This window comes from Oncorhynchus keta, chromosome 1 (assembly GCF_023373465.1).
Source record: "Oncorhynchus keta strain PuntledgeMale-10-30-2019 chromosome 1, Oket_V2, whole genome shotgun sequence".
Lineage (NCBI taxonomy): Eukaryota > Metazoa > Chordata > Actinopteri > Salmoniformes > Salmonidae > Oncorhynchus > Oncorhynchus keta.
Window position 1 is genome coordinate 28436660 of NC_068421.1, and position 12025 is coordinate 28448684.

Consider the following 12025-nt stretch of genomic DNA (forward strand, 5'->3'; position numbering starts at 1 on the left):
ACAGTGACAGGGAGATGTAGTATCTAACTGCACTCCCTCTATCTCAGCACTGGAGGGGGCAACAGGGCTGTAAATACCTGAAAGCTGTCTAAAATCTCAACAGTTATCAAAAGGTTCCAAAAGGGTTCTTCAGCTGTCCCCGATAGGAGAACACTTTTTGGTTCCAGGTAGAACCATTTTGGGCACCATGTAGAACTCTTCTACATGGAAGCCAAAATGGTTCTACCTTCACTGTTTTGAGGGTACTATTTAATGACGCTGCCAGTTGAGGACTTGTGAGGCGTCTGTTTCTCAAACTAGACACTAATGTACTTGTCCTCTTGCTCAGTTGTGCACCGGGGCCATCCACTCCTCTTTCTATTCTGGTTAGAGACAGTTAGCGTTGTTCTGTGAAGGGAGTAGTAGATAGCGTTTTACGAGATCTTCAGTTTATTGGCAATTTCTCGCATGAAATAGCCTTCATTTCTCAGAACAAGAATAGACTGACGAGTTTCAGAAGATTTTGAGCCTGTAATTAAACCCACACATGCTAATGCTCCAGATACTCAACTAGTCTAAAAAGGCCAGTTTTATTGCTTCTTTAATCACAACAACAGTTTCAGCTGTGCTAACAATTGCAAAAGGGTTTTCTAATGATCAATTAGCCTTTTAAAATTATACACTTGGATTAGCTAACACAACGTGTCAATGGAACACAGGAGTGATGTTTGCTGATAATGGGCCTCTGTACCTATGTAGATATTCCATTAAAAATCCATTTAAAAAAATCTAATTTCCAGCCACAATAGCCATTTACAACATTAACAATGTCTACACTGTATTTCTGATCAATTTTATGTTATTTTAAAGGACAAAAATGTGTTTTTCTTTCAAAAACAAGGACATTTCTAAGTGACCCCAAACTTTTGAACGGTAGTGTACATTCACAATAGAATTCATAGCATGATAAATATGTTTATGCCTTAGCACACACTCAATTAAGTTGGAGAGCCCTATTGATCCCTATCATAATATAATATTCCTCTCCTCCTGCTGTCCTCACAGATCTGTCAGGTACAGACAATGTGACAGTGGAGGAGTTCAGTGACATGGTGCTGTCCTGTCCCATCTACGCCAAACCCCCTGTGACGGTGTCGTAGCTGCTGGACGGGAGGCCCTTGAGCTGGTCGGCAATGGGGCAGAGGCCAAGGTCACCATCACCAAGGCCCTAAGGGACCTCCACCCAGGACTCTTCAACTGCATGGAAACAACCACAGAGTATGGAGACACCACCAAGTTCTTCCAGCTCATTATGGAAGGTTAGAGCTGTCATGGAGAGATCAGAGAGAACTGAATGGTGATATTATACTGTGGTAAACATACAGTTCAAGTCTGGGTTAAACTCAGATTATTGTCATTTCTATCACCTGAACGATAGGTCATTTTCTGAGAGAGGTAGCTTGTGAAATTATAGTCTGTCTGGATGTTGTAGATTCAAGAAATTATAGTCTGTCTGGTTGTTGTAGATTCAAGAAATTATAGTCTATAAGTTTTACAGTTCGAAAGATCATGTTAATACATTCATAAACAAGCCTGGGATACTATGACATTAGTAGCATAATTTCTATCAGAACAAACAGACAGGACAACATGTGCTTTTCTGAGAGAGCTAGTTAAATGACTATGTCTGCTTGTTTTATTGTAAGGTGTCAACTGATGGAACTAAGGAATTAACGCCAGCGTTCTATACATTACCTTGGAAATAATGGACGACACAATGGGAAGCGCCGGACCCAAAGTCAAACGTGAATCTAGTGTTTTCATGTGCAGAACGCATTCAAATACCATACCTTTTCAGCCTGCAGCATACCGCCCTGTAACCCACTGCTGGTTTGTTTCTGATGGAAAGCAGGGTTGGTCCTGGATGGGAGACCAGATGCTGCTGGAAGTGCTGTAGAAGGGCCAATAGGAGGCACTATTTTCTCTGGTCTAAAACATTTTTCCCAATGCCCCTGAGCAGTGATTGGGGACATTGCCCTGTGTAGGGTGCTGCCATTTGGATGGGACATTAAACAGGTGTTTTGACTCTCTGTGATCACTAAACATCCCATGGCGCTTATCATAAAAGTAAGGGTGTTAATCCTGGTGTCCTGGCTAAATTGCTAATTTGGCCACCTAGTCATCCCCAGCTTCCAATTGGCTCATTCATCCCCCCTCCTCTCCCCTGTAACTATTCTCCAGGTTGTTGATGTAAATGAGAATGGGTTCTCAGTCAACTTAACAGGTAAAAAAAATAAAAGTTTATGTCTTTCACAGTGCTGGAAGTAAGATATTTGTTCTTCAACGGTACCTACACAGTTACGGAAATGTTGTAACTAATCTAATTGTTTTCTTTTGTCTAACATCCTGCCGATAAGAAACATCATATATTTGACCTAAGTAATAAAGAACCGAAGTCTAACAATTATTTGATTTCTGGTCAATTATAAAATGAATAAGTAACTTATTTTCTATTATATTTTCTATTTCTATTATATTCTTTGCTTATTGAAAGCTTGTCACCTTGCCAGGTCTTACCATGCCTGGATCCTGGCAGACAAAGATAATGATTCAGCTACCTTCTCATGAACGTGATTCCATAAAGTTACAAATTGATGGCCAGCATGCGAAGTGCAGAAACAAGGGCTAGTCCCGCAGCTCTTCTTTTGAGATCCAATAAAACCACTACAGCCAGTTAAATATTGATGAAATCAGATCAGATGAGGCCATGCAAGCTGGCAGTCAAATCCAAAGACGTAGCCAGTGTGGGAATCGTCTGATAAATGATAGGCTCAGGTACGTGACCTTTCGTGGCTCGGGTGCATAACTTTAAAAAAAAATTGTCCTCTGAGTTTAAATAGAAAACAGAGACAGAATGAATCATATTTTCAAAATATGTTTTAAGTATTCTGATGGAAACCACTATATAATGAATACATGAAGTAATGTAAATCATTTATTTTCAAAGTAATTCACTTCTACATTTTTGGAAACTAATAGTAGTGTCTGTCTGTCTGTCTGTCTGTCTGTCTGTCTGTCTGTCTGTCTGTCTGTCTGTCTGTCTGTCTGTCTGCATGGGAAATGTGTTAACATTGCCAAAACAGGTGAGGTAAATAATATACAAAAGTGAAATAAACAATAAAAATGTAAACATTACACATACAGAAGTTTCAAAACAATACAGACATTACAACTGTCATATTATGTATATATACAGTGTTGTAACAATGTACAAATGGTTAAAGTACACAAGGGAAAATAAATTAGCATAAATATGGGTTGTATTTACAATGGTGTTTGTTCTTCACTGGTTGCCCTTTTCTTGTGGTAACAGGTCACAAATCTTGCTGCTCTGATGGCACACTGTGGTATTTCACCCAGTAGATATGGGAGTTAATCAAAATTGGGTTTGTTTTCAAATTCTTTGTGTATCTGTGTAATCTGAGGGAAATATGTGTCTCTAATATAGTCATACATTGGGCAGAAGGTTAGGAAGTGCAGCTCAGTTTCCACCTCATTTTGTGGGCAGTGAGCACATAGCCTGTCTTCTCTTGAGAGCCGTGTCTGCCTACGGCGGCCTTTCTCAATAGCAAGGCTATACTCACTGAGTCTGTACATAGTCAAAGCTTTCCTTAATTTTGGGTCAGTCACAGTGGTCAGGTATTCTGGCACTATGTACTCTCTGTTTAGGGCCAAATAGCATTTCCTTTTTGTTTTCTCATGATTTGCTTTGGTCTAATTGTGCTGCTGTCCTGGGGCTCTGTGGGGTGTGTTTGTGAACAGAGCCCCAGGACCAGCTTGCTTAGGGGACTCTTCTCCAGGTTCATCTCTCTGTAGGTGATGGCTTTGTTATGGAAGGTTTGGGAATCACTTCCTTTTAGGTGGTTGTATAATTTAACAGCTCTTTTCTGGATTTTGATAATTAGCGGGTATCGGCCAAATTCTGCTCTGCATGCATTATTTGGTGTTCTATGTTGTACACTGAGGTTATTTTTGCAGAATTCTGCATGCAGAGTCTCAATTTGGTGTTTGTCCCATTTTGTGAAATCTTGGTTGGTGAGTAGACCCCAGACCTCACAACCATAAAGGGCAATGGGCTCTATGACTGATTCAAGTATTTTTAGCCAGATCCTAATTGGTATGTTGAATTTTATGTTCCTTTTGCCTTGTCTCTCAGATCGTTCACAGCTTTGTGAAAGTTACCTGTGGCGTTATAATTACTATGTGGGGTTCTAGGTTTATTTTCCTATGTTGGTGTTTGTGTATGATTCCCAATTAGAGGCAGCTGGTAATCGTTGTCTCTAATTGGGGATCATACTTAAGTTGCATTTTATCACCTATGGGTTATGGGATATTGTATATGTTTAGTTGCCTGTTCGCACTACATTGTCATCACGGTTCGTTTATTCTTTATTTTGTTTTGTATTAGCTTAAGTTTCACTTTCATTAAAATATGTGGAACTCGAAGTACGCTGCGCCTTGGTCCGACCATCATTATTACAAACACCGTGACACCTGTAGCCCATTCAAGGTAAGATTTGTATTTGATCCTGTATATGTTTTTGCTCTTTATTCTTTGTTATAGAGCCATAAAGATTGGAATGTGGTTTACCCATACATCTCCATTTTGGATAGATAATACTTTGTGTTGTTGTTTGTTTAGTGTTTTCCAATTTTACCAGAAGTGGTTAGTCTATGGATTCTTCAATTACATTGAGCTGATTTCTCTCTCTCTCTCTCTCTCTCTCTCTCTCTCTCTCTCTCTCTCTCTCTCTCTCTCTCTCTCTCTCTCTCTCTCTCTCTCTCTCATTTATATATATATATATATATATATATATATATATATATATATATATATATATATATATATATGCACTGGGCTGTTTATCTAGGCAGAGTTTAAAGCATTTCCTCCCTGCTGTGGCATCCAGAAGTCACCGGCAAGATCACAGGACAAATTAAGCTTTTGATTTCTGTCCAGGAATAACAATCCCTGTGATTCAGCACTGGCACGTGGTTCCACGCTCTGTAACTACCTGCCATAGAGAAGTTTAGTAGAGAGTTCTTTTGGAGCTAGATAATTCTGGAAAAGTATGAGCTGGAACGTTACTGCTGTGCAAGTAGACATACAGTATGTGTCCTGTGAATAAGAATTTTGATGTACTAGTCAATTATATTTGAACAAAACATGATCTGTTGCTGCACGCCTTCTGAGTTCTCTACTCCCCTGTTTGGCGGCTTTATACTTCTGTTTCACAACCAAGACGTGCAGACGCATATTTCCTCAGTCTTTATGAGCACTGAAGTGCTGCGCTGCTAGGGGCTATTTCAGGCCACATTCTACAAATCATAACAACCACTTTCAGTGGGACTCCATAGTGGTCTTGAGACCACTTTCTATCAAGTACATGGATTACCTAACATGTTACATTTCCTTCAGAAGGTATTCAGATGCCTTGACTTCTTCCAAATTTTGTTAGATTACAGCATTATTCTGAAATTGATTCAATAGTTTTTTTCCTCATCAATCTACACACAATTCCCCATAATGACAAAGCAACAACAGGTTTGATTTGTTTAAAACAAATTTATAATAAAAAAACGACTAAAATATCACATTTACATATATATTCAGACCCTTCACTACTCAGTACTTTGTTGAAGCACCTTGAGCAGTGATTACAGCCTCGAGTGTTATTGGGTATGACGCTACAAGCTTGGCACACCTGTATTTGGGGACTATCTCCAATTCTTCTTTGCAGATCCTCTCAAGCTTTGTCAGGTTGGATGGGGAGCAGTTGTTTTCAGGCCTCTCCAGAGATGTTCGACCAGTTTCAAGTTTGGGCTCTGGCTGGGCCACTCAGGGATATTCAGAGATTGTCTTGGCTGTGTGTTTTGGGTTGTTGTCCTGTTAGAAGGTGAACCTTTGACCCAGTCTGTGGTCCTGAGCGCTCTGGAGCAGGTTTTCATCACGGATCTCTCTCGATCCTGACTAGTCTCCCAGTCCCTGCCGCTGAAAAATGGTGGATGGTGCCAGGTTTCCTCCTGAAGTGATGCTTGACATTCAGGCCAAAGAGTTTAATCTTGGTTTCATCAGACCAGAGCATCTTGTTTCTCATGGTTTGAGAGTCTTTTAAGTTCCTTTTGGCAAACTCCAAGTGCACTGTCATGTGCCTTTTACTGAGCAGTGGCTTCCGTCTGGCCACTCTAGCATAAAGACCTGATTTGTGGAGTTCTGCAGAGATGGTTGTCCTTCTGGAAGGTTCTCCCATCTCCACAGAGGAACTCTAGAGCTCTGACAGAGTGACCATCGACCATCCTTCGACCTCATGGCTTGGTTTTTGCTCTGACATGCACTTTCCAAATCATGTCCAATCAATTGAATTTACCACAGGTGGACACCAATCAAGTTGTAGAAACATCTCAAGGATGATCAATGGAACATGTTGCACCTGAGCTTAATTTCGAGTCTGAATACCAATGTAAATAAGCTATTTCTGTTTTTGGGTGGAGGCTAGTTTAAAGAATCTCAAATATAAAATATATTTTGATTGGTTTAACACTTTCTTGGTTACCACATGATTCCAAATGTGTTATTTCATAGTTTTGATATCTTCACTATTATTCTACAATGTAGAAAATAATAAAAATAAAGAAAAACCCTGGAATGAGTAGGTGGTTCTACTGGTGCTGTATGTGCTGAGACGAGTGTGTGTGTCGAGTATGTTGTTTCCTTTCCAGTCCTCTCTCTCCCGCTGTGTGAGCCATATTTCAAAGTGATTGCATGGCATGATGGCCCTCTGCTGTGTTGTCGACCATTTAAGGGAATAGCTTTGCAGCCAAAGAAATCAAGTGCAATTAATGAAACTGAATGAGATGGAAGACTCCTATCATACCCCAAAGGAACAACCATGCCAGGCTTCAAAAAGCCTTTACAATTAAGGGAATTCTTTATGTGGAAGGAGAGAGGTAATGGTGGAACTCTAATAAACTGTTCAGAAGAACAATAGTTACTACATACTGTAGGCCTGGTAACTGTGAATGAGGATAACCAGAGTTGCAGTGATCATAATCCCTATACTATCAAGTCTAGAAAGCTTTTGTTTTGCCTCACATTGTATTTGATGGAGAAGTAAATGTTTGTTTGACTTTGAAATTACCAGTGACAATGACTACATAAGTCTTATAGGGAAAGCCTTCCTTCCAGATATTGATTGGGTCAGAGAGGCTTGGCAGTATGACAAATGATGTCAAAAAGTAGGCAATACTTTCTACAGACTTCCTGTGAACTAACTTTTCTCCCCATTAATATATCCATTAATATACCAAAGACAAATGAGATTCATAATAACAAGGATAAGGACACAGGAAGTCAAAATAAGACTGTGAGGGGTTCAATTTCAGGGTTAAGTTTGACAATGTGGGCTATCTGGTAAAGCTTTCCAAATAGCTGTGGATTAGCATAAATATCAAGAAGAGGTCTGCACAAAGCTGTGTGATTATGGGCTTGATGGAGTCATTAGAATGATGGGAGGAAGTTCTCAGGACTGATTCTTAGAGCTGGAGGAGACAGTTAATCAAGGAGCATTGAACCAAATGGAGTGTTTGTCTGTGCTCACGTTTTATTACTGACAGGATACTGAGAGATGGTTGAAGTCCAATAACACAATTACAGGAAACTATATCATATAAACAAATGTTTCCACTACATTAAAACTGTACAAAATGTTCAATTTGATTTCTGCAGCAGTGTAACTCTGACCATACAGTTCTCCTCCAGATAGAACAGCATGACAATAAATAAAGAAATATCACTTAATTCACAGAAATGATGTAAAATATTGAATGGCAATTGTTTTGCCCTTCCCACCACATTTTATAGGAAACAGGCCAGCTGAAATCAGAATGACTGTAAATAGTGTACTGTACAACACCCAATGGTAGTGTCGTTGAAAATACAGTGAGTACCATACAGTGTACAACACATTATATTGATGGGTTAAGTTAAGACATCGTCACGATCAGATGACATTGTCATGATCAAGATACAAATCACAAGTCAAAGTGTATATCATCCTATCAAACAGTATTCACCCAGACCAGGACATTGTTGCTGGTATGTTATTGACATTATTATAGGGATGGGGATACAGAAACGTTTTTACATTCACATGTTTTAAATATAGCTACTGTTCTGTCATTAGTTTAGTAAGCTTAGGTACTGGCTCGAAGGTGTGTTACTCTATGTGGTTCAATAAAAGAGGAAAGCAAATAACTAACTCTCACTCTCTCTATGCTTCTGGTTTCCTGCCAACGGGGAGGATTCTTCTCCAGTCAATGGGGTTTGAAGCTTAACCCTGAGACAACTCTAAAAGCTCTTGCTCTTTCTCAACAGTTATAAAAACCTTGCCAGTGCAATTCTTGGTGAGACACTCGTGTTAAATCTGACCCATATGAGAACACACTACTACTCCTGCCTTGAAGAACACAATACTACTCCTGCCTTGAAGAACACAGTACTACTCCTGCCTTGAAGAACACAGTACTACTCCTGCCTTGAAGAACACAATACTACTCCTGCCTTGAAGAACACACTACTACTCCCGCCTTGAAGAACACAATACTACTCCTGCCTTGAAGAACACACTACTACTCCTGCCTTGAAGAACACAATAATACTCCTGCCTTGAAGAACATAATACTACTCCTGCCTTGAAGAACACAGTACTACTCCTGCCTTGAAGAACACAATACTACTCCTGCCTTGAAGAACACACTACTACTCCTGCCTTGAAGAACACACTACTACTCCTGCCTTGAAGAACACAATAATACTCATGCCTTGAAGAACACACTACTACTCCTGCCTTGAAGAACACAATACTACTCCTGCCTTGAAGAACACAATACTACTCCTGCCTTGAAGAACAGGCAACACTGACCAACCTTTGACTTCTCCCTCCAGAATACATGGTCTTTACTTGTCGTGCTCAGGAGCATATTGGAGCTACAGGTATTTACACCATAAATACTTAATACTTGAATATACAGAAACGTACACACACACAATAACACACACTCACAGTGCATGCATGACACATGACTCCCTTTCAGAATATACTTTAAATATATACAAGACAAAATATCAAGTCGATACAACACACTTTCTCATGAATGTCAAACTCCTACTTTGGTCAAGCAATTAGGATAATAATGTAATTTTCATAATTCTACACAACAACAAAATACAATTTAAGGCAAAAGTAACTATCAGTCACGTTAAACAACCATGTTAAAAAAACACACTTTTAAAATATTTCTGTACACAGTTTTCATTATAGAAAAATATGTGAGTTGCACAGAGTGGTCAGATCTTTTCCTAACCCACCATAGTACAGTAAATATGATGACATGGTATCTCATATCAATAGACACACCCCTTCATTAGTCCCAACGACAACCCTTACAGTTCAAGATGTAGCTTTCCTAAAATGGATGGAAGCTAGAACATTCTGAATGATGTTATTTCACCCGACAGGAAGTTAGGATCTATTGAAAGATGTACCGTTCATAGAACATATTCACTTCTCAGTGTCAGTTCCACATTTTACACTTCTGACAATAACAATATTCAATCAGTTGTTTCATCATTCCTCATGTGAGGTCGCCATGACTACTCTGATGTCTGAGTCTATCTCATCACAACCCTGTAAAGAATTTTGGTCAAATCAGTACAACCATTCCCTCAAACAGCTTTACAAAGCACATCATACTCAGTCCATCCATACATGCCCAGGATCCTGACAGAGGAGTAAAACATGTAGTTCCACATCTGCAGTCAGATATAAGATCACAACAACAGCAAGCAAATCCCGCTATTGTATCTGAGCCACCAGGAGTAACAGCATTCCACAGGCATTGTCACAGCCTGCAGCAAGTGTGCTGAGATACAACACATCCTTTACGATTCAGACCTACAGAAGACCAAGCACCGCGGTATACTGTAGTACTTGGATAGTGCAAGACAGAGCAGCTTTCAGCTGTCCACTCTGTCGTCGGTTCAGTGGACATGGACCCCCTACCAGGCTGCTGTCTGAAGCCGTGTTCTGCCTCACTGACTAACTGAATGAGAGAGGGAGAGATGGATGGATGGCTATAGGGCTGAGGCTGGAGTGGGGTTAGGTCAGGTCAGCCGGGCTGAGGAACATAAGGTTAATGTCCACAGTGTGAAGCAGCCAGAGGCCCACAGCACTCCTAGGGACACAGACCATAGAGAGGGACAAGATGTCTGTCCTATGTATATAAAGGATAATTGCAGGAGTCTGTCAGTGTAGCTCTGCCACCTGTCAACACAACAGGTCAATGAACACACTGTCTGGAACATCTCCTGATGGTATATTGCTTGGGCTAGAACATTGCTCCATAGGTTTCAACAGGATCTCATCTGTTGCTATTCCCAGTGGGGGACGAGAGGGACTCTTCTAGCATTTAACTGTGGTGGCATCTGTGTGTTGATCTCCTGTTCTGCAGCAAGTGTTTCTGCACCATGATACAAATGACCAAAGTGTCTCTCTCTTTGCTTGACAAAAAACAACATACTGTTTCAATAGCACTACCACTGAAAACACGTGGACATAATTTGAGCTTGAGAGGCTGCATTAGGATGAATGCATGGCTGTTTCAAGCATTAGGTGAAAGCTTGAGGAATATTAGACATGAGTCCTGGGAATGGAGAAGCTGTTGAAGATGTGTAGAGGGCCAAGCAGCCAAGCAGTAGGTTAACACAACTGATACCAGCAGAAGATCCAATATAGGTGACAACACTGAAAAGAAAGAAAGATTTGTTTAGTTTAGTAGTTCCTATTCCAATCAAAGCCCAAAGCCATATACAGTTGAAGTCGGAGGTTTACATACACCTTAGCCAAATACATTTCAACTCAGTTTTTCAATTCCCTGTCTTAGGTCAGTCAGGATCACCACTTTATTTTAAGAATGTGAAAGGTCAGAATAATAGTAGAGAGAACGATTTATTTCATCATTTATTTCTTTCAACACATTCCCACTGGGTCAGAAGTTTACATACACTCAATTAGTGTTTGGTAGCATTGCCTTTCAATTGTTTAACTTGGTTCAAACGTTTCAGGTAGCCTTCCACAAGTTTCCAAACATGACAATGGTCATTATGGTCAAACAGTTATATTTTTGTTTCATCAGACCAGAGGACATTTCTTCAACGATCGCTGTCCCCATGTGCAGTTGCAAAACGTAGTCTGTCTTTTTTATGGCAGTTTTGGAGCAGTGGCTTCTTGCTGAGCTGCCTTTCAGGTTATGTCGATATAGGACTCATTTTTACTGTGGATATAGATACTTTTGTACCTGTTTCCTCCAGCATCTTCACAAGGTCCTCTGTTGTTCTGGGATTGATTTGCACTTTTCGCACCAAAGTACGTTCATCTCTAGGAGACAGAAGGCGTCTCCTTCCTGAGCGGTATGATGGCTGCGTGGTCCCATAGTGTTTATACTTGCGTACTGTCGTTTGTATATATGAACGAGGTACCTTCAGGCATTTGGAAATTGCTCCCAAGGATGAATCAGACTTGTGGAGGTCTACAATTTTATTTATGTGCTCTTGGCTGATTTCTTTTGATTTTCCCATGATGTCAAGCGAAGAGGCACTGAGTTTGAAGGTAGGCCTTGAAATACATCTACAAGTACACCTCCAAATCATTCAAATGATGTCGATTAGCCTATCAGAAGCTTCTAAAGCCATGACATACTTTTCTGGAATTTTCCAAGCTGTTTAAATGCACAGTCAACTTAGTGTATGTAATCTTCTGATCCACTGGAATTGTGATACAGTGAATTATAAGTGAAATAATCTGTTTGTAAACAATTGTTGGTAAAATTACTTGTGTCATGCACAAAGTAGATGTCCTCACCGACTTGCCAAAACTATAGTTTGTTACCAAGAAATTTGTGGAGTGTTTGAAAAATGAGTTTTAATGAC

General features: G+C 40.0%; 1 protein-coding gene across 3 annotated transcripts in view; it reads right to left on the reverse strand.

The window, feature by feature from the left end:
* Window positions 1–7617: 7617 nt before the first annotated feature.
* LOC118394682 (membrane-associated phosphatidylinositol transfer protein 3-like) overlaps window positions 7618–12025 on the reverse strand; it is a 236456-nt gene continuing 232048 nt past the window's right edge. For all 3 annotated transcript variants that reach the window (XM_052520107.1, XM_052520116.1, XM_052520103.1), the window contains exon 20: window positions 7618–10841. The gene's annotated coding sequence lies outside the window, so the exon portion shown is untranslated. The remainder of the gene's footprint in view (window positions 10842–12025) is intronic.